This window comes from Anabrus simplex, chromosome 12 (assembly GCF_040414725.1).
Source record: "Anabrus simplex isolate iqAnaSimp1 chromosome 12, ASM4041472v1, whole genome shotgun sequence".
NCBI lineage: Eukaryota > Metazoa > Arthropoda > Insecta > Orthoptera > Tettigoniidae > Anabrus > Anabrus simplex.
Genome location: NC_090276.1, coordinates 86,983,200 through 87,008,043, shown reverse-complemented (window position 1 = coordinate 87,008,043; position 24,844 = coordinate 86,983,200).

Below are 24,844 nucleotides of genomic sequence, written 5' to 3'. Positions count from 1 at the left end.
CAATGAATTCGACTATTCAGTCGAGAGTTCAAAGTTCTTACCACTCAACTAGTCGATAGTGGTTTACAGGTGATAGTGTCCACCTCTAGCTCAAATGCAATCCGCAAAATTTACTTAATTACAGTAGAGTCTAAGCTGAAAAAAAAAAAGAAAAAGAAAAAAAACTGAAACCAGTTTTCCCTTTGCGGAAATCAAATGATATAATTAAGTCTCCTGGTCATGCCCATGCATTAACTGCTACTAATTTCAGATGATCCCACCCATAAGACATATAAAATTTGGCAGTTAGTGTTCTTGGTGAATTGGGAAATCTACAAACGTTTCTAAATGTACAGTAATATCAGATGAACGAGGTCACGTACCTGCCTTAAATGATGGCCTTTGGTGTCACCGCTACACCAGATGACGTACAGAGGTCTGTTTCGTCGGCAGGGCAGAGTGGTGTTGTGTCCTCCAGTGTCGACTGCAGTAGAAAGAACGTTCGTCTTGGACAGAAATCTTTGCATTTGAATGATGATCTGGTTTATCTTCACAAGACCTGCTGGAAGAGAATAACAGTGCAACCTTCGGAAGACAGAAACTACACTACCCTTGTGCAATGCGGAATTGAATCCTAGATGTCACGAGATGCAGACCCGACAGTATAAATGGAGGCAGGGAATATTGTGAGAAACAGTAAGAGCAGAATGAGTCGGTCAGGAGAGCTCAGTTGTCATCTGAACAACAAATCCATCGGGGATATTTAAACCCTTTTAGCTCCTCAACTCGACTGTTCGTGATGTGATGTGAAATGGAAAGGCGAAGGATCAACCGCAGTTAAACGAAGACTGAGTAATGACCGTCGAGCATGTCGTGGTTGTAAAAAGTCGCAAAAATCACCGGAAGGAATCTCGTGTGATTTCCAATGTATTACCAGCTGTCGGGGCAGCACAATGACTGTGCGTCGGGAGTTCAAGTGTGGTGTAAAAAGCGACGCCACTCGACAGTCGATGACTAGAAACGAGTGATTTGGAGTGATGAATCGCGGTATACTGTGGCAATTCCATGAGAGGATGTGGGTTTGGTGAAAGGCTGCAGTCATGTGTAGTGCCAACAGTGAAGTGTTTCTAGTGGTTATGGGGTGATCTCATTGCGTTTGAGAAAATTCTAAATGTGGAAGGATACGAACACATTTCAAATCTTTGTGTACTGCGTGCAGTAGAGGACCAGTTCAGTGACAATCAGCACGACATCTGTGAGGACAATAGCATTCCTGAAGTAGACTGGCCTGCCCAGAGTTAGTCCACAGCATTCAACATCACTACTTTCTCTTGCACACACATTCAGACACCTCATTGAAAGCGTCCCAAACAGAATTAAAGCCGTCATATATAAGCGAAGGGTGGACCCAGCCCATATTTATGTCCAATATTTGGGAATGTGACACGGGTAAATTCCAAGTGTCCCGATACTTTCCATCAGGTAGTGTATCAATGCATGTGTGATTGTTATTTTAGAGGAGGAATCGGCAAATTAATCAGCTCCTACATATATTGATATAGAAGAAGACTTTAATCATTCTGATAGATTAACGAAAGTTTAGGAAGAGGTAAAAGGGCATCCTTTTCTACTTGGGAATACTAATAATTGTAAGTTAGAAAATGCTGCAAAGTCGTTATTGTTGCTGAGGTGGTTCAATTCAAGGAACTTGTTGCGTCTTGGCTAACAACTCTGTGATTTTAGTGTAAGTGTGAATAGGATTCTGCGCGATGCTTTACCTGTGTGGTGTTGAAGTTGTTCCATGGTCTTAAGTTCAATTTCGTCGCTAACGACCGGCGACTCAAACGTTAAGCTGTTTCACCCCCCAACAGTAACCAGATTTATGCCGTGACCAACAGCAGATGGCTCTTGACCAATAGCATGCTTGCTTTGTCAGTGACATTCCACGTGAAGTACTTCAAAAGCGTGCCGGTCCTGGAACCGGCTCGCTTGCCAGGTCTCCAGTGTTGCACAGCTGCACTCACTACCGCCATTTCCTAAAACACATCGTAAGAAATGTTTAACGTTCTTCACTAACATCACGATTTGTTTTCGTAATTTAACACCTCTGCCAATCACAACGTTTTTGTTATTTTTGGTTGGAATTCTTGGTGACGAAGAAGGAGAAGAAGAAGGATTTAATTCCGCTTCATTACACTCAGTTTCTTGATTTACCCAGGCCGGAAGCAGACTGACATATTATTGTTCTTACGCTAACCTGATAAGTAATAAATATTAAAAATCATTGATGGTAGAATGAGTTCTTGGTTCAGGGTACTTACAGGGATTAGACAAAGCTCTAATCTTTCACCTTTGCTGTTCGTAGTTACATGCGTCATCTACTGAAAGGTGTAAAATGGCAGGGAGGGATTCAGCTAGGTGGAAATATAGTAAGCAATCTGGCCTATGCTGACGACTTGGTATTAATGGTAGATTGTGCCGAAAGCCTGCAGTCTAATATATTGGAACTTGAAAATAGGTGCAATGAGTATGGTATGAAAATTAGCCTTTCGAAGACTAAATTGATGTCAGTAGGTAAGAAATTCAACAGAAATGAATGTCAGATTGGTGATACAAAGTTAGAACATGTTGATAATTTCAAGTATTTAGGTTGCGAGTTCTACCAGGATGGTAATATAGTAAGTGAGATTGAATCAAGGTGTAGTAAAGCTAATGCAGTGAGCTCGCAGTTGCAATCAACAGTATTCTGTAAGAAGGAAGTCAGCTCCCAGACGAACCTATCTTTACATTGGTATGTTTTCAGACCAAATTTGCTTTACGTGAGCGAAAGGTGAGTGGACTCAAGATATTTTATTCATAAGTTGGAAGTAACAGACATGAAAGTAGCAAGAATGATTGCTGGTACAAACAGGTGAGAACAATGGCAGGAGGGTACTCGGAATGAGGAGATAAAGGCTAATTTAGGAATGAACTCGATGGATGAAGCTGTACGCATAAACCGGCTTCGATGGCGGGGTCATGTGAGGCGAATGAAGGAGGATAGGTTACCTAGGAGACTAATGGACTCTATTATGGAGGGTAAGAGAAGTAGAGGAAGACCAAGACGACGATGGTTAGACTCGGTTTCTAACGATTTAAAGATAAGAGGTATAGAACTAAATGAGGCCACAGCACTAGTTGCAAATAGAGGATTGTGGCGACGTTTAGTAAATTCACAGAGGCTTGCAGACTGAATGCTGGAAGGCATAACAGTCTATAATGATAATGGCTGTAATTAATACTATATATTACTATTAATACTGCTAAAATGATCACTACATTACACTCGATACAGATTAAAGACTGAAGAGAGTGCAGCCTCCCCACACCTAACAAGGATCACTTAGAACTCGTTAACTCAGCAGGGTGCGGGTTATGATTGACAGCCTGCTTCCAGCTCGCTTCCAGGATAGTAGATTATCACTTGGAAACAACCACCGCGAAGAATTAATACATTATCAAATAAAAACGAGCTGCTTCCAATCATCATGGAAACAAGACTCAAGTCTCGCCATCGAAACATCAAAACTGTGACATCATTCATGTGGAAGTGTCAAGCGTAGAAGGCCGGAAATATAGCTGTCGAGGAGGCCATGACTGGACGTACATCAATCAACCCAACGGCGTAGCCCCCCCCCCCCCCCCATGGAAATTTTACGTTAAGAAAATAAACTAAAACTGACAATAAACAAAACTATTCAGAAATATAACAACAGATCTATTGAATCTATTTTCTAAGAAGCCTCGAAATTTGGATTTTAGATTGTAAACTGAACATACTATTCGTGTTGGCCGTGGTCGTACTGTCCTTCATCAGCGTTTTAATATCAACATAATTCTCTTGTATCAATCTCCTTATACTGACAAGTCTTGCACATTAATCGTGTTTTATCGCCATTTTGTACAAGCAACTACATGCTCCTGCCTCTGTGGATCAGTGGTAGAGTGTCGGCCTCCGGATCCCAAGATAGCGGGTTCTAACCCGGCAGAGGTGGTCGGATTTTTGAAGGGCGGAAAAAGTCCATTCGACACTCCATGTCGTACGATGTCGGCATGTAAAAGATCTCTGGTGACACATTTGGTATTTACCAGACAAAATTCATTAAATCTCAACCACACACGCCCAAGAGAGTTTCGGTTTACGCGGTCTGCCATCTAGTGGGCCTAGAGTAAAACGGAACGTCGAAATTGACGAGCAGACAGCCAGATGGCGTCAAATTGAAATGTCTGCACGCGGTAGCTGAGGCCCTACGATTATTATTATTATTATTATTATTATTATTATTATTATTATTATTATTATTATTATTATTATTACTACATCCCCCCCCACACACACATCGGCTACTGAATCAACCTATACAGCGGTAAGGTACTCACGGTTGTGCGTTCTCTCCTGTAACATCTGCCACACGACACAGCCTGACGAGAAATGTCTCTGTACAGCAGAGATCAGTTCGTATCGTCTGTACACCGTAGACTCGATGCACAAAGTTCTCGTCGTGAAGACCACAATCAAAATAAAGACGTAGCTCTGTCCGTCGTGGAACATTGTCGGTGGCAACGGGCGTAATAATCTGCAGCAGAGATAATAATAATAATAATAATAATAATAATAATAATAATAATAATAATAATAATAATAATTATAATTATAATAATAATAATAATAATAATAATAATAATAATAATAATAATAATAATAATAATAATAATAATAATAATAATAAAAGGAATAGTTTCTTCCCCTTACAAGAAAAAACGGAATTTTGATCAAAAGGGAACTTTAGACCTCTATAGTCACATTAACATTATACGGAGAAGACTTTTGACATTTTTGGACACATTTTTAGGACGGATAATAATAGGCTCACAAAAACAATATTTAATGTAATAAATTTCCAAAACAGGAGAAACAGCTGGAGGAAACATGAGGGGACTTGAATGAAAAGAACATCGGGGATGACATCATGAAAAATCGCAAAGTCTTTAGGACCTCTGTAAACAAACACACATTTGTGGTGAAAACTAGCAGAACTACCGGTACAAATTGGTCAGAAGAACGGAAGAGGCAACACAGTGAATTGAGGAAGATATTTAGGAAGAACAGGAAGGGGAACGTCTTGAAGCCAATGAACAAATTCCAAGAAGCTCCATGAATGAGCATAATAAAATAATAATAATAATAATAATAATAATAATAATAATAATAATAATAATAATAATAATAATAATAATAATAATAATAATAATAATAATAATAATGTTTGTGTCATTTCTCTACAGGGTCGAGTATGAGGTGAGATGAATCAGTCATGGCGGGTTTTCATGGCCGGATGCCCTTCCTGACATCAACCTCATCGGAGGAGTTAATGAGACATAATGAATTACGTGATATATGATAACACAAAGGGAGAGGGTGAAGCCCGGTGCCGGCACATAGCTTACTCCTGTCCAATAGCACCAAGAGGTCTGATCAAGGCTTAACGTCGCCATCCGACAGAGGAATCACTGTCAACAGCCAGACGTCAACTCCATATGAGCATTACGGTGAGGTTTTGAATTTAGTAGGCTTTTGACACGCCATCTTGTGATTAGAAACGGTATACCACCTCCTCCCCTACCTTGCCGGCCAACATTCTGATGTGAAATATTTTGACGAACGGAACTCGAACCAGCTAAGATGTCAGACCGTTTAGACTTCATCGTCTTAATAATCATGTTAATAATAACATCTTCAGTGTGGTGGAAGAATGTGGTGCAGGTAAAGGGCAGCATTATTGGATCTTTATATTTTCTTATATATACGAGTATAAATGATGTGAGTGAAGAAATGGAATCATGGATTCATGAACAAGGATTAGATAGGAGAAATTAAGATGTGTCTCTTAGGTAATATTTAAGTACTTCGCTGCGGGTACATCCGGGATGTTACCGAGAAAATAGCACTTGATTTTAAAATGTACACAACCCACAATTTGAGACTGAAAAGACTGAGCATTGCACATTTAAGGTAACCAGCAAGTGCAAAAATGGCAAAAATATCATTTTTCGTCTTAAAAATATCTGCAATTCTTTACGAACAATTAGATATGTGAAACATAGCAAAATTACATTCTTCCTCTTATTCAAAAAGCTTTGAATCTAGAGATAGAAAGTGGCACATCCACTTTCAACTTCACTATCAGTTTTCGGATAAAGGATGAAAATCAAATTCACTATCTTTGTCCGAAGGGCGCTGATTCATGGTGTAAGTAACAAAATTCTCTAGCATTTAGGATAGATGCTGACATTTAATGATGGTGTAGTATCAAGAAGTGCGAAAAAGGCTCCTCCCTCACTGACAGTGCCAGTCACACAACTGAGGCCAACACAAAGGAATCCAGGATAGAAAGAAGATTGCAGAAAAAAAAAAGAGGGAGACGAGGATGGCCAGGAGGATTGTTGCCCTGGGGTGTATTAAGGTCAGGTCATTTCACTACTATTTTTTAACTCGATTTTCCAGAAAAATAATTGAATGAAACTGTACCGTTTTCTGCGGACTGGTTGCACCAATCTTAATGCTTTTTTTACACATAGAATCTAGTCTAAGATAATGCCTGGGAACTACAGTCGTTTAAGTACCATCATTATTTCCAGAATTGTATGAAATTACACACACAGCAGAAAGCTTAACACATTTACAAAATTTGCCGTATCTTATTACCAGAATATATTAGACAATTTATTGTGGTTCGCAGAAATGAACAACAACTGATTACTTATAATAGACAATTCATTTTAATTTCATCAGTTGGTAATAAGAAAAAGGTACAAACATATATCAAAGTTTTCAATTTCCCCCCCTATAGGAATGTCCATAAATACTCTTCTGTTCAACTTGTGATAACAAAAGTGAAAGGAAACATAAATCAAGGGTTCGTACACACATCTCCGGAAAATGTCAAGAAATTACCTGGAAAACTTTAGGAGATATAAGAGAAAATGTGAATGGTTGCGTTTTACGGTGATTAGTACTTTCTGGTTATCTTAACATATAATACGATGTAGTACAAAGTTTGGGAGACCTAGATGTCAACTTGCACTCGGGAGATAGTGGATTCGTACCCCCATTATCGGCAGCTGTGAAGATGATTCTCCATAGTTCACTATTTCATTTTCACACCAGGCAAATACTGGCAATGTATATAAATTAAGGGCCACGGCCTCTTCCTTCCCACTCCTAGCTCTTTCCTACTCTTCGTCCCCATAAGTGTCGGTGCGACGTAAAGCAATGTGTAAAACAAAAGTTAGTGTACATTCAACTCCGTTGAAAAATAGTAGCAGTACAATTATACTCAAACGTTGGCTGCATGGCCTCAAATACGTGCATGTTACAGCATTACTAGTGATGTAATAATTAAGAGGGAGTCCCGCAGGGCACTGTCATTGGACCGTTATGTTATGTTATATACATAAATGACTTGAGTAAAGAACTGGAGTCACGTGCAGATGATGTCACAGAGTAGTAAATGAGTTGCAGGGGGACTTACACAATGTAGTGAGATGGACAGTGGAGACTGGTATGATTGTAAATGGGAGGAAAAGTCAAGTTGTAAGTTTAACCAGTGCCTCATGGATAACAATGTAAGTATCTAGGTGTTAATACAAGGAATGATCTTCATTGAGGTAATCATATTAACGAGCTTGTTATGAAAGTCACATATCACTTCACATGGTTTTGAGGGTATGTAGAGGCTGCAGTAAGGATGTAAAGAAAAGGGCGTATGATTCACAGGGAAGACACCAAATATAGAATGGGTGCAGGATGTTTAAAAAGTTATCAAAAACAATTTATAATAGCCACATCCACGGCACGCATAGATCTGAAATTTTTAATATAGGTAAATGGAAGGGGGTCCGAATTCACTTCGAAGGCAGGTTTTTAATTTGGCTTTCGTTAGTAGTATAATGCAGGGATTCGGCGGCCGCCGCCACCGCACGCCTCCTCCTCCGCCGCCTCCTCCGCCGCCGCCGCCCGCGGGAAATTTGAATTTTGGCGGGAAATTTGAATTTTGGCGCGAGATTTGAATTTGTAAACAAAGCCACGTGCTTTTTGACAGCTGTCATCGACAACAACGCAACGCTAACCTCACTGCTGCCATCTTGACGGGCCTAAACCTCACTAGTGCCAACTTAACCTAACTAGCATGAGGTAAACAAAGCCACGTGTTTTTTGACAGCCACGTGCTTTTTGACAGACAACAACGCATCGCTAACCTCAGTACTGCCATCTTGACGGGCCTAAACCTCAGTAGTGCCAACTTAACCTCAGTAGCGCGAGGTAAACAAAGCCACGTGCTTTTTGACAGCCACGTGCTTTTTTGACAGCTGTCATCCGCCATCTTTAAACTACAGAGCACCGTGCTGCCATCTTTCGTCACCTGTCATCGGCAGTGCTGCCATCTTGACGGGCCTAAACCTTAGTGCTACCAACTTAACCTCACTAGATCGAGATAAACAAATCCACGTGCTTTTTGACAGCCACGTGCTTTTTGACAGATTTTTAAACAAAGCCACGTGCTTTTTGACAGATTTGTAAACAAAGCCACGTGCTTTTTGACAGCTGTCATCGACAACAACGCATCGCAAACCTCAGTACTACCATCTTGACGGGCCTAAACCTCAGTAGTGCCAACTTAACCTAACTAGCATGAGGTAAACAAAGCCACGTGTTTTTTGACAGCCACGTGCTTTTTGACAGATTTGTAAACAAAGCCACGTGCTTTTTGACAGACAACAACGCATCACAAACCTCAGTACTGCCATCTTGACGGGCCTAAACCTCAGTAGTACCAACATAACCTAACTAGCGCGAGATAAACAAAGCCACGTGCTTTTTGACAGCCACGTGCTTTTTTGACAGCTGTCATCCGCCATCTTTAAACTACAGAGCACCGTACTGCCCTCTTTCGTTACCTGTCATCGGCAGTGCTGCCATCTTGACGGGCCTAAACCTTAGTGCCACAAACTTAACCTCACTAGCTCGAGATAAACAAATCCACGTGCTTTTTGACAGCCACGTGCTTTTTTGATAGCTGTCATCCGCCATCTTTGAGCACAGTGCTGCCCTCTTTAGCTACTTACCTTTGAAATGTGGTGGCGGATAATTTGAAAAATGCTTTTCGACAAGCAGCCATCTTTAATCCGGAGAGAACAGTGCTGCCCTCTATGTGGTGGCGGCAAATTGAAAAATTCCACGTGCTCTTGTTTGAAAACAAACTCACGTGCTTTTTTGACAGCTGTCATCTGCCATCTTTGAGCACAGTGCTGCCCTCTTTAGTTTGAAATGTGGTGGTGGTAAATTCCACGTGCTCTTGTTTGGAAACAAAGCCATGTGCTTTTTTGACAGCTGTCATCCGCCATCTTTAATCAACAGAGCACTGTGCTACTATCATGCGGGCAATTTCATCACCTGTTATCCGCCATCTTTAATCCACAGAACACCGTGCTGCCCTCTTTATGGCTACTACCTTAAGCACGTAGTAGCGGGCAATTTGAAAAGTTCTGTTAGCTATCATCCGCCATCTTTAATCAAGAGAGCACCGTGCTGCCATCTTTAGCTAGATACCTTTGAAATGTGGTGGCGGCAAATTGAAAAATTCCACGTGCTCTTGTTTGGAAACAAACTCACGTGCTTTTTCGACAGCTACCATCCGCCATCTTTAATCAACAGAGCATAGTGCTGCCCTCTTTAGTTTGAAATGTGATGGCGGCAAATTCCACGTGCTCTTGTTTGGTAAACATAGCCATGTGCTTTTTTGACAGCTGTCATCCGCCATCTTTAATACAGAGAGCACCGTGCTGCCCTCTTTATCGTAGTAGATGTAAATTCGTCACCTGTCATCCGCAGTGCTGCCATCGTTAGCTAGATACCTTTGAAAAGTGGTGGCGGATAATTTAAAAAGAAAAATTCTACAGCAGCCCTCTCTCGACGCTAATTGCGTAAGATGGCGGCTATACATGACTCCTTAAGGGTGCTTACGCAAGATGGCTGCTATACACAGGTTCTTATGAGACGCCCTTGGGATGCTTGCGCAAGATGGCAGTTATACATGGCTCCTTATGAGATACCCTAGGGATGCTTGCGCAAGATAGCGGCTGCTCTTATGGGACGGCTTAAGGGTCCTTGGCTAGAGACTCCCTAAGGATGCTTGCGCAAGATGGCGGACACAAGATGGCGGCTATACATAACTCCTTATGAGACGCTTTAAGGGTGCTTGCGCAAGATGGTTGCTACTCTTAGCTTAGAGGCTAACGTGTCGTGATAGTTCGATTCATTAAATTTAGGGCTTAAATGCAAAATGTTAAATATATCGAAAACGGTGCACCGTAGAGCAAAACGGACAAAATTTTTCTGCCTAATACCTCGGTTCGCAGTATGAGGAACAAGAAAATCATAGTCTAATGATGGGATCAACGGTTCGGTTCCTACTTAGGCCCTTTGGCATTTGCTCTGTTTTAGCTTGTATTGAAGCGAGTCTTCAGGTCTAGCTATGGTAGAGAGTATAACGTACCGTGCAGGTTCGATTCATTAAATTTGGAGGCTTAAATGCAAAATGTTAAATATCTCAAAAACAATGCATCGTAGAGCAAAACGGACAAAATTTTTCCGCCTAATACGTAGCTTCGTAGTATCAGGAACAAGAAAAACATAGTCTAATGATGAGATCAACGGTTCGATTCCTACTTAAGCCCTTTGGCATTCGCAGCTATCTATTTCTTCAACACCGGGCGAGTTGGCCGTGCGCGTAGAGGCGCGCGGCTGTGAGCTTGCATCCGGGAGATAGTAGGTTCGAATCCCACTATCGGCAGCCCTGAAGATGGTTTTCCGTGGTTTCCCATTTTCACACCAGGCAAATGCTGGGGCTGTACATTAATTAAGGCCACGGCCGCTTCTTTCCAACTCCTAGGCCTTTCCCATCCCATCGTCGCCATAAGACCTATCTGTGTCGGTGCGACGTAAAGCCCCTAGCAAAAAAAAATATTTCTTCAAGATGGTGGCTGCTCTTATGAGAAACAAGATGCCTTGAGACGTCCTATGGATGCTTACGCAAGATGGCAGACACAAAATGGTGACTATACATAGCTCCTTATGAGACGGCCTAGGGGTGCTCGCACAAGATGGCGGCTACTCTTATGAAGAAAGCTAGCTTAGAGGCTACTGCGCAAGATAACAGCTGCTGTTATGCATGTGGTGGAGGGCAATTTGAAATTCTATGTGCTTAATCAACAGAGCACCCTGCCGCCCTCTTTAGATGAAATGTGGTGGTGGATAATTTGAAAAATTCTTTTGACAGCTATCATCTTTAAAAACAATGGCGACTATATATAGGCTGTTAAGGCCTTATCATTCTCCTCCTCCTCCTCCTCCTCCCCTCCCCCTCCTCCACCTCCTTCTCTACATCTCCTCCGCCTCTTATGTCAAGGCATAGCTTTATATCGAACAAGTTTAAACCTGCATCGCGAAGGCAAGCGCGTGCAGCGATAACATTATTGTGCATGTTTAAGTAGTATAATAAGTGGGTTCGGCCGCCTCCTCCTCCTCCCGCCGCCTCCTCCGCCTCCTCCTCCGCCGCCGCCGCCCGCGGGAAATTTGAATTTTGGCGGGAAATTTGAATTTTGGCGCGAGATTTGAATTTGTAAACAAAGCCACGTGCTTTTTGACAGTTGTCATCTGCCATCTTTGAGCACAGTGCTGCCCTCTTTAGTTTGAAATGTGGTGGTGGTAAATTCCACGTGCTCTTGTTTGGAAACAAAGCCACGTGCAGCTGTCATCCGCCATCTTTAATCAACAGAGCACTGTGCTACTATCATGCGGGCAATTTCATCACCTGTCATCCGCCATCTTTAATCCACAGAACACCGTGCTGCCCTCTTTATGGCTACTACCTTAAGCACGTAGTAGCGGGCAATTTGAAAAGTTCTGTTAGCTATCATCCGCCATCTTTAATCAAGAGAGCACTGTGCTGCCATCTTTAGCTCGATACCTTTGAAATGTGGTGGCGGCAAATTGAAAAATTCCACGTGCTCTTGTTTGGAAACAAACTCACGTGCTTTTTCGACAGCTACCATCCGCCATCTTTAATCAACAGAGCATAGTGCTGCCCTCCTTTGGTTTGAAATGTGATGGCGGCAAATTCCACGTGCTCTTGTTTGGTAAACATAGCCATGTGCTTTTTTGACAGCTGTCATCCGCCATCTTTAATACAGAGAGCACCGTGCTTCCCTCTTTATCGTAGTAGATGTAAATTCGTCACCTGTCATCCGCAGTGCTGCCATCTATAGCTAGATACCTTTGAAAAGTGGTGGCGGATAATTTAAAAAGAAAAATTCTACAGCAGCCCTCTCTCGACGCTAATGGCATAAGATGGCGGCTATACATGACTCCTTAAGGGTGCTTACGCAAGATGGCTGCTATACACAGGTCCTTATGAGACGCCCTTGGGATGCTTGCGCAAGATATCAGTTATACATGGCTCCTTATGAGATGCCCTAGGGATGCTTGAGCAAGATAGCGGCTGCTCTTATGGGACGGCTTAAGGGTCCTTGGCTAGAGACTCCCTAAGGATGCTTGCGCAAGATGGCGGACACAAGATGGCGGCTATACATAACTCCTTATGAGACGCTTTAAGGGTGCTTGCGCAAGATGGTTGCTACTCTTAGCTTAGAGGCTAACGTGTCGTGATAGTTCGATTCATTAAATTTAGGGCTTAAATGCAAAATGTTAAATATATCGAAAACGGTGCACCGTAGAGCAAAACGGACAAAATTTTTCTGCCTAATACCTCGGTTCGCAGTATGAGGAACAAGAAAATCATAGTCTAATGATGGGATCAACGGTTCGGTTCCTACTTAGGCCCTTTGGCATTTGCTCTGTTTTAGCTTGTATTGAAGCGAGTCTTCAGGTCTAGCTATGGTAGAGAGTATAACGTACCGTGCAGGTTCGATTCATTAAATTTGGAGGCTTAAATGCAAAATGTTAAATATCTCAAAAACGATGCATCGTAGAGCAAAACGGACAAAATTTTTCCGCCTAATACGTAGCTTCGTAGTATTAGGAACAAGAAAAACATAGTCTAATGATGAGATCAACGGTTCGATTCCTACTTAAGCCCTTTGGCATTCGCAGCTATCTATTTCTTCAAGATGGTGGCTGCTCTTATGAGAAACAAGATGCCTTGAGACGTCCTATGGATGCTTACGCAAGATGGCAGACACAAAATGGTGACTATACATAGCTCCTTATGAGACGGCCTAGGGGTGCTCGCACAAGATGGCGGCTACTCTTATGAAGAAAGCTAGCTTAGAGGCTACTGCGCAAGATAACAGCTGCTGTTATGCATGTGGTGGAGGGCAATTTGAAATTCTATGTGCTTAATCAACAGAGCACCCTGCCGCCCTCTTTAGATGAAATGTGGTGGTGGATAATTTGAAAAATTCTTTTGACAGCTATCATCTTTAAAAACAATGGCGACTATACATAGGCTGTTAAGGCCTTATCATTCTCCTCCTCCTCCTCCTCCTCCCCCTCCTCCACCTCCTTCTCTACCTCCTCCTCCGCCTCTTATGTCAAGGCATAGCTTTATATCGAACATGTTTAAACCTGCATCGCGAAGGCAAGCGCGTGCAGCGATAACATTATTGTGCATGTTTAAGTAATATAATAAGCGGGTTCGGCCGCCTCCTCCTCCTCCCGCCGCCTCCTCCGCCTCCTCCTCCGCCGCCGCCTCCGCCTCCGCCGCCGCCCGCGGGAAATTTGAATTTTGGCGGGAAATTTGAATTTTGACGCGAGATTTGAATTTGTAAACAAAGCCACGTGCTTTTTGACAGCTGTCATCGACAACAACGCAACGCTAACCTCACTGCTGCCATCTTGACGGGCCTAAACCTCACTAGTGCCAACGTAACCTAACTAGCATGAGGTAAACAAAGCCACGTGTTTTTTGACAGCCACGTGCTTTTTGACACACAACAACGCATCGCTAACCTCAGTACTGCCATCTTGACGGGCCTAACCTTAGTGGTACCAACTTAACCTCACTAGCATGAGGTAAACAAAGCCACGTGCTTTTTGACAGCCACGTGCTTTTCGACAGATTTGTAAACAAAGCCACGTGCTTTTTGACAGACAACAACGCATCGCTAACCTCAGTACTGCCATCTTGACGGGCCTAAACCGCAGTAGTACCAACTTAACCTAACTAGCGCGAGATAAACAAAGCCACGTGCTTTTTGACAGCCACGTGCTTTTTTGACAGCTGTCATCCGCCATCTTTAAACTACAGAGCACCGTGCTGCCATCTTTCGTCACCTGTCGTCGGCAGTGCTGCCATCTTGACGGGCCTAAACCTTAGTGCTACCAACTTAACCTCACTAGCTCGAGATAAACAAATCCACGTGCTTTTTGACAGCCACGTGCTTTTTTGATAGCTGTCATCTGCCATCTTTAATCTATAGAGCACAGTGCTGCCCTCTTTAGCTACTTACCTTTGAAATGTGGTGGCGGATAATTTGAAAAATGCTTTTCGACAAGCAGCCATCTTTAATCCAGAGAGAACAGTGCTGCCTCGGTGACGGCAAATTCCACGTGCTCTTGTTTGAAAACAAACTCACGTGCTTTTTTGACAGCTGTCATCTGCCATCTTTAATCTATAGAGCACAGTGCTGCCCTCTTTAGTTTGAAATGTGGTGGCGGTAAATTCCACGTGCTCTTGTTTGGAAACAAAGCCACGTGCAGCTGTCATCCGCCATCTTTAATCAACAGAGCACCGTGCTGCTATCATGCGGGCAATTTCATCACCTGTCATCCGCCATCTTTAATCCACAGAACACCGTGCTGCCCTCGTTACGGCTACTACCTTAAGCATGTAGTAGCGGGCAATTTTAAAATTCTGTTAGCTGTCAGCCGCCATCTTTAATCAAGAGAGCACCGTGCTGCCATCTATGTGGTGGCGGCAAATTCCACGTGCTCTTGTTTAGTAAACAAACTCACGTGCTTTTTTGACAGCTACCATCCGCCATCTTTAATCAACAGAGCATAGTGCTGCCCTCTTTAGTTTGAAATGTGGTGGCGGCAAATTCTACGTGCTCTTGCTTGGTAAACATAGCCACGTGCAGCTGCCATCCGCCATCTTTAATCCAGAGAGCACCGTGCTGCCCTCTTTATCGTAGTAGATGTAAATTCGTCACCTGTCATCCGCAGTGCTGTCATCTTCAGCTAGATACCTTTGAAATGTGGTGGTGGATAATTTAAAAAGAAAAATTCTACAGCAGCCATCTCTCGGCGCTAATTTTATAAGATGGCGGCTATACATAACTCCTTAAGTGTGCTTACGCAAGATGGCTGCTATACACAGGTTCTTATGAGACGCCCTTGGGATGCTTGCGCAAGATGGCAGTTATACATGGCTCCTTATGAGATGCCCTAGAGATGCTTACGCAAGATGGTGGTTGCTCTTATGAGGCGGCTTAAGGGTCCTTGCACAAGATGACTAGAGACGCCCTAAGGATGCTTGCGCAAGATGGCGGACGCAAGATGGCGGCTATACACGACTCCTTATGAGACGCTTTAAGGGTGCTTGCGCAAGATAGCTGCTGCTCTTAGCTTAGAGGCTAACGTGTCGTGCTAGTCCGATTCATTAAATTTGGGGCTTAAATGCATAATGTTAAATATCTCGAAAACGGTGCATCGTAGAGCAAAACGGACAAAAGTTTTCTACCCAATACCTCGGTTAGCAGTATGGGGAACAAGTAAAACATAGTCTACTGATGGGATCAACGGTTCGGTTCCTACTTAGGCCCTTTGGCATTAGCTCTGTTTCAGCTTGTAATGAAGCAAGTCTTCGTAACATGATCAGGTCTAGCTATGGTAGAGAGTATAACGTACCGTGCAGGTTCGATTCATTACATTTGGGGCTTATATGCAAAATGTTAAATATCTCGAAAACGGACAAAATTTTTCCACCTGATACCTAGGTTTGCAGTATAAGGAACAAGAAAAAAACATAGCCTAATGATGAGATCAACGGTTCGATTCCTACTTAGGCCCTTTGGCATTGGCAGCTATCTATTTCTACAAGATGGTGGCTGCTCTTATGAGAAACAAGATGCCTTGAGACGTCCTAGGGATGCTTACGCAAGATGATGGACACAAAATGGTGACTATACATAGCTCCTTATGAGACAGCCTAGGGGTGCTCGCACAAGATGGCGGCTACTCTGATGAAGAAAGCTAGCTTAGAGGCTACTGCGCAAGATAACAGCTGCTGTTATGCATGCGGTGGAGGGCAATTTGAAATTCTATGTGCTTAATCAACAGAGCACCCTGCTGCCCTCTTTAGCTGAAATGTGGTGGTGGATAATTTGAAAAATTCTTTTGACAGCTATCTACTTTAAACAATGGCGACTATACATAGGCTGTTAAGGCCTCCTCCTCCTCCTCCTCCTCCTCCTCCTCCTCCTCCTCCTTCTCTACCTCCTCCTCCGCCTCTTATGTCAAGGCATAGCCTTATATCGAACAAGTTTAAACCTGCATCGCGAAGGCAAGCGTGTGCAGCGATAACATTATTGTACATGTTTAGACTTTCGAAACATAAGAAGAGTAGAATCAAACGCTGTACTCGATACGACATGTGATCAGAACATTGATTGATGCGTTCAGAAAACAAAATAAGTGATCAAGACTAGAATCGAACACTGTACTCAATACATCATGTGTTTAGAATATGTCATGGGATACCATGTTCTAAGAAGATCAGATTGAAACATAACAAGACTAGAATAGAACACTGTAATCGATGTTGTTAACTTCAACATGTGATCAGAACATTGATTGATGTGTTCAGAACACAAAATAAGTGATCATGACTAGAATCGAACACTGTACTCGATACAACATGTGATCAGAACATTGATCGATGTGTTCAGAACACGAAATAAGTGATCAAGACTAGAATCGAACACTGTACTCAATACAACATGTGTTTAGAACATGTTAGGGGGTACCCTTGTTCTAAGAAGATCAGAATGAAACATAACAAGACTAGAATCGAACACTGTAATCGATGTTGTTAACCTCAACATATGATCAGAACATTGTTTGATGTGTTCAGAGCAAAAGTACAATTTTGATGATTTGCTTAGTGTAAAATCAAAAACTATGGAAACACACTGTGCACATATCGCGTAGCTAACTCACTCAGTAAGCAATATTGCAAAACTACAACTTCAATGATTTGCATAGTGTAAAAATCAAAAACACACTGCACCCATACTGCGCAGCTAACTCGCTCGGTAAACGATATAGCCAAAGTATAACTTCAAATTATTTACCTTCCATCATTCGTCTTGTGTGTAAAAATCAGTCGAACAAGTTATCGCATAAACATGGCTGAAAAAAAATCGTGATAGGGTATGGAACCCAGGGGTTACATCTTATCAGAAGGGCAAAAAGGATGAAAGGACTCTTCCTCCTCCTTACCGCACATTCATTGTAGGGCTAATTGGCTGAAGGGCTAATGGGCTAAAGGGCTAATGGGCTAATGGGCTAAAGGGCTAATGGGCTAAAGGGCTAAAGGAGCAACAACCTCGTCGATCGCTATCAGCAAGAACGCTTGTACTTTGTTAAGTGTAGAAAATTAATCTTTATTGGTAAATGGTTTCATGTTCAGAACAAGGAATGGAAAATCCCCGAGGTGCGATGAGTTACGTTTTTCGAACTAGTGTTTGGAACACTGAACTTTTCAAGATGATAGCAGAGAGTTTAGCAATGTTCTGTTGTTGGATTTTAAATTCCGCGCTACAACATGCATAAGGTGGCAGCCTTGAGGTTTACCGCCGTAAAGATGGCAAGAGTGAGGTTAACAATGTTCTGTTGTTGGATTTTAAATTCCGCGCTACAACATGCATAAGGTGGCAGCCTTGAGGTTTACCGCCGTAAAGATGGCAAGAGTGAGGTTAACAATGTTCTGCTGTTGGATTTTAAATTCCGCGCTATAACATGCATAAGGTGGCAGCCTTGAGGTTTACCGCCGTAAAGATGGCAGCAGTGAGGTTAGCGACGCTCTATTGTCCTTCAAAGTGAGGTTAGGGTTCGTCAAGAAGACAGCTGTCAAAAAAGCACGTGGCTATGTTTACCAAACAAGAGCACGTGGTCGTGACGTCACGGTCACGTAATCAATCCTTAGCTCGACGTCGTTAATAGCAGTATTAGCGTTAGCTATGCTTAAAAGTCTTGGGAACAGAGCAGCAGTATGAATTGCTATGTTTCAAAGCGTGTACACATGACCTATCGATTTTACATGCATCGACCATCGAACTAAACTTCATCCGCTAGATCGTGCTGCTATCTTAGCATAACCTATACCCATAAAATTAAAGTACAATGAATAGCCATGTTTCAAAGCGTGTACACATTACCTATCGACTTTGCATGCAACAAATATCGTACTAAACTTCTTCCGCTAGGTTGTGCTGCTATCTTAGCATAACTTATACACATGAACTTAAAGTACAAAGAATAGATATGTTTCAAAGCGTGTACACACTACTTATTGATTTTGCATGCATCAAATATCGTACTAAATTTATTCCGCTAGATTGTGCTGCTATCTTAGCATAACCTATACCCATGAACTTAAAGTATAATGAATAGTCATGTTTCAAAGCGTGTACACATCAACTATCGAATTTGCATGTATCGACTCTCGTACTAAACTTCTGCAGGTAGATTGTGCTGCTATCTCAGCATAACTAAGACGCATGAACTTAAAGAACAAAGAAGAGCTATGTCTCAAAACTTGTACACATTACCTATCGATTTTGCAAGCATCGACTCTCATACTAAACTTCTTCCGCTAGATTGTGCTGCTATCTTAGCGTAACCTGTACGCATGACCTTAAGGTACAACGAATAGCCATGTTTCAAAGCGTGTACACATTACCTATCGACTTTGCATGCAACAAATATCGTACTAAACTTCTTCCGCTAGGTTGTGCTGCTATCTTAGCATAACTTATACACATGAACTTAAAGTATGAAGAATAGCCATGTTTCAAAGCATGTACACATTACTTATTGATTTTGCATTCATCGAATCTCGTACTAAATTTCTTCCGCTAGATTGTGCTGCTATCTTAGCATAACCTATACCCATGAACTTAAAGTACAATGAATAGTCATGTTTCAAAGCGTGTACGCATCAACTATCGATTTTGCATGTATCGACTCTCGTGAAAAACTTCTTCAGGTAGATTGTGCTGCTATCTTAGCATAACTAAGACGCATGAACTTAAAGTACAAAGAATAGCCTTGTTTCAAAGCGTGTACACATTACCTAATGATTTTGCAAGCATCGACTCTCGTACTAAACTTCTTCCACTAGATTGTGCTAAAATCGTGTAAGTGTGCTGCTATCTTAGCATAACCTACCGATTTTACATGCATCGACTATCGCAAGCATAACTAAGACGCATGAACTTAAAGTACAAAGAATAGCCTTGTTTCAAAGCGTGTACACATTACCTATCGATAATGTATGTATCGAATATCATACTAAACTTCTTCCGCTAGATTATGCTGCTATCTTAGCATAACCTATACGCATGACTTTAAGGTACAAAGAATAACCATGTTTCAAAGCGTGTACACTTTACCTGTCGACTTTGCATGTATCGACTCTCGTACAAAACTTCTTCCGCTAGGTGTGCTGCTATCTTAGCATAAATCATACACATGAACTTAAAGTACAAAGAATAGCTATGTTTCAAAGTGTGTACACATCACCTATCGATTTTGCATGCATCGAATCTCGTACTAAACTTCTTCCGCTAGATTGTGCTGGTATCTTAGCATAACCTATACCCATGAACTTAAAGTACAAAGAATAGCCATGCTTCAAAGCGTGTACACGTCACCTATCGATTTTGCATGCATCAAATATCGTACTAAACTTCTTGCGCTAGATTGTGCTGCTATCTTAGCATAACCTGTACGTATGAACTTAAAGTACAAAGAATAGACTTGTTTCAAAGCGTTTACACATTACCTAATGATTTTGCACGAAACGACTATCATGCTAAACTTTTCCACTAGATTGTGCTAAAATCATGTAAGTGTGCTGCTATCTTAGCATAACCTATCGATTTTACATGCATCGAATATCGTACTAGACTTCTTGCGCTAGAGCATGTAGCAATCGCTTTTGTGTATCCCTAACCCATGTGCACGAACTTAAAGCATAAAGATGAGCTATGTTCTAAAGCGTGTACACATCACCTATCGATAATGTATGTATCGAATATCGTACTAAACTTCTCCTGCTAGAGCGTACGAGTATCGCTTGTGCGTGCACGAACTTAAAGCATAAAGAATAGCAATGTATAAAAATCTTGTAAACAAAGCAGCAGCATTACGTATAGTCAAGATTAAATGCGTGCACACATCATGTATCCATGATGCACACAGTACTAAACTTATTCCATTAGAATGTACAAAGTTCGCATGTGTTTGTACTGCTATCTTTGCATAGCCTATGTGCATGAACTTAAAGCATAAAGAATAGTTATGTGTAAAAAATCTTGTGAACATAGCAGAGTGTTAACTACGTAGGTGTAGACATTGAAATTTACATGCTGAGGCAACATACTACGTGACCGTGACGTCACGACCACGTGCTCTTGTTTGGTAAACATAGCCACGTGCTTTTATGACAGCTGTCTTCTTGACGAACCCTAACCTCACTTTGAAGGACAATAGAGCGTCGCTAACCTCACTGCTGCCATCTTTACGGCGGTAAACCTCAAGGCTGCCACCTTATGCATGTTATAGCGCGGAATTTTAAAAATCCAACAACAGAACATTGTTAAGCTCACTCTTGCCATCTTTACGGCGGTAAACCTCAAGGCTGCCACCTTATGCATGTTGTAGCGCGGAATTTAAAATCCAACAACAGAACATTGTTAACCTCACTCTTGCCATCTTTACGGCGGTAAACCTCAAGGCTGCCACCTTATGCATGTTGTAGCGCGGAATTTAAAATCCAACAACAGAACATTGCTAAACTCTCTGCTATCATCTTGAAAAGTTCAGTGTTCCAAACACTAGTTCGAAAAACGTAACTCATCGCACCTCGGGGATTTTCCATTCCTTGTTCTGAACATGAAACCATTTACCAATAAAGATTAATTTTCTACACTTAACAAAGTACAAGCGTTCTTGCTGATAGCGATCGACGAGGTTGTTGCTCCTTTAGCCCTTTAGCCCATTAGCCCTTTAGCCCATTAGCCCATTAGCCCTTTAGCCCATTAGCCCTTCAGCCAATTAGCCCTACAATGAATGTGCGGTAAGGAGGAGGAAGAGTCCTTTCATCCTTTTTGCCCTTCTGATAAGATGTAACCCCTGGGTTCCATACCCTATCACGATTTTTTTTCAGCCATGTTTATGCGATAACTTGTTCGACTGATTTTTACACACAAGACGAATGATGGAAGGTAAATAATTTGAAGTTATACTTTGGCTATATCGTTTACCGAGCGAGTTAGCTGCGCAGTATGGGTGCAGTGTGTTTTTGATTTTTACACTATGCAAATCATTGAAGTTGTAGTTTTGCAATATTGCTTACTGAGTGAGTTAGCTACGCGATATGTGCACAGTGTGTTTCCATAGTTTTTGATTTTACACTAAGCAAATCATCAAAATTGTACTTTTGCTCTGAACACATCAAACAATGTTCTGATCATATGTTGAGGTTAACAACATCGATTACAGTGTTCGATTCTAGTCTTGTTATGTTTCATTCTGATCTTCTTAGAACAAGGGTACCCCCTAACATGTTCTAAATACATGTTGTATTGAGTACAGTGTTCGATTCTAGTCTTGATCACTTATTTCGTGTTCTGAACACATCGATCAATGTTCTGATCACATGTTGTATCGAGTACAGTGTTCGATTCTAGTCATGATCACTTATTTTGTGTTCTGAACACATCAATCAATGTTCTGATCACATGTTGAAGTTAACAACATCGATTACAGTGTTCTATTCTAGTCTTGTTATGTTTCAATCTGATCTTCTTAGAACATGGTATCCCATGACATATTCTAAACACATGATGTATTGAGTACAGTGTTCGATTCTAGTCTTGATCACTTATTTTGTTTTCTGAACGCATCAATCAATGTTCTGATCACATGTCGTATCGAGTACAGCGTTTGATTCTACTCTTCTTATGTTTCGAAAGTCTAAACATGTACAATAATGTTATCGCTGCACACGCTTGCCTTCGCGATGCAGGTTTAAACTTGTTCGATATAAGGCTATGCCTTGACATAAGAGGCGGAGGAGGAGGTAGAGAAGGAGGAGGAGGAGGAGGAGGAGGAGGAGGAGGAGGAGGAGGCCTTAACAGCCTATGTATAGTCGCCATTGTTTAAAGTAGATAGCTGTCAAAAGAATTTTTCAAATTATCCACCACCACATTTCAGCTAAAGAGGGCAGCAGGGTGCTCTGTTGATTAAGCACATAGAATTTCAAATTGCCCTCCACCGCATGCATAACAGCAGCTGTTATCTTGCGCAGTAGACTCTAAGCTAGCTTTCTTCATCAGAGTAGCCGCCATCTTGTGCGAGCACCCCTAGGCTGTCTCATAAGGAGCTATGTATAGTCACCATTTTGTGTCCACCATCTTGCGTAAGCATCCCTAGGACGTCTCAAGGCATCTTGTTTCTCATAAGAGCAGCCACCATCTTGTAGAAATAGATAGCTGCCAATGCCAAAGGGCCTAAGTAGGAATCGAACCGTTGATCTCATCATTAGGCTATGTTTTTTTCTTGTTCCTTATACTGCAAACCTAGGTATCAGGTGGAAAAATTTTGTCCGTTTTCGAGATATTTAACATTTTGCATATAAGCCCCAAATGTAATGAATCGAACCTGCACGGTACGTTATACTCTCTACCATAGCTAGACCTGATCATGTTACGAAGACTTGCTTCATTACAAGCTGAAACAGAGCTAATGCCAAAGGGCCTAAGTAGGAACCGAACCGTTGATCCCATCAGTAGACTATGTTTTACTTGTTCCCCATACTGCTAACCGAGGTATTGGGTAGAAAACTTTTGTCCGTTTTGCTCTACGATGCACCGTTTTCGAGATATTTAACATTATGCATTTAAGCCCCAAATTTAATGAATCGGACTAGCACGACACGTTAGCCTCTAAGCTAAGAGCAGCAGCTATCTTGCGCAAGCACCCTTAAAGCGTCTCATAAGGAGTCGTGTATAGCCGCCATCTTGCGTCCGCCATCTTGCGCAAGCATCCTTAGGGCGTCTCTAGTCATCTTGTGCAAGGACCCTTAAGCCGCCTCATAAGAGCAACCACCATCTTGCGTAAGCATCTCTAGGGCATCTCATAAGGAGCCATGTATAACTGCCATCTTGCGCAAGCATCCCAAGGGCGTCTCATAAGAACCTGTGTATAGCAGCCATCTTGCGTAAGCACACTTAAGGAGTTATGTATAGCCGCCATCTTATAAAATTAGCGCCGAGAGATGGCTGCTGTAGAATTTTTCTTTTTAAATTATCCACCACCACATTTCAAAGGTATCTAGCTGAAGATGACAGCACTGCGGATGACAGGTGACGAATTTACATCTACTACGATAAAGAGGGCAGCACGGTGCTCTCTGGATTAAAGATGGCGGATGGCAGCTGCACGTGGCTATGTTTACCAAGCAAGAGCACGTAGAATTTGCCGCCACCACATTTCAAACTAAAGAGGGCAGCACTATGCTCTGTTGATTAAAGATGGCGGATGGTAGCTGTCAAAAAAGCACGTGAGTTTGTTTACTAAACAAGAGCACGTGGAATTTGCCGCCACCACATAGATGGCAGCACGGTGCTCTCTTGATTAAAGATGGCGGCTGACAGCTAACAGAACTTTTCAAATTGCCCGCTACTACATGCTTAAGGTAGTAGCCGTAACGAGGGCAGCACGGTGTTCTGTGGATTAAAGATGGCGGATAACAGGTGATGAAATTGCCCGCATGATAGCAGCACGGTGCTCTGTTGATTAAAGATGGCGTATGACAGCTGCACGTGGCTTTGTTTCCAAACAAGAGCACGTGGAATTTACCGCCACCACATTTCAAACTAAAGAGGGCAGCACTGTGCTCTATAGATTAGAGATGGCAGATGACAGCTGTCAAAAAAGCACGTGAGTTTGTTTTCAAACAAGAGCACGTGGAATTTGCCGTCACCGAGGCAGCACTGTTCTCTCTGGATTAAAGATGGCTGCTTGTCGAAAAGCATTTTTCAAATTATCCGCCACCACATTTCAAAGGTAAGTAGCTAAAGAGGGCAGCACTGTGCTCTATAGATTAAAGATGGCGGATGACAGCTATCAAAAAAGCACGTGGCTGTCAAAAAGCACGTGGATTTGTTTATCTCGAGCTAGTGAGGTTAAGTTGGTAGCACTAAGGTTTAGGCCCGTCAAGATGGCAGCACTGCCGATGACAGGTGACGAAAGATGGCAGCACGGTGCTCTGTAGTTTAAAGATGGCGGATGACAGCTGTCAAAAAAGCACGTGGCTGTCAAAAAGCACGTGGCTTTGTTTATCTCGCGCTAGTTAGGTTAAGTTGGTACTACTGCGGTTTAGGCCCGTCAAGATGGCAGTACTGAGGTTAGCGATGCGTTGTTGTCTGTCAAAAAGCACGTGGCTTTGTTTACAAATCTGTCGAAAAGCACGTGGCTGTCAAAAAGCACGTGGCTTTGTTTACCTCATGCTAGTGA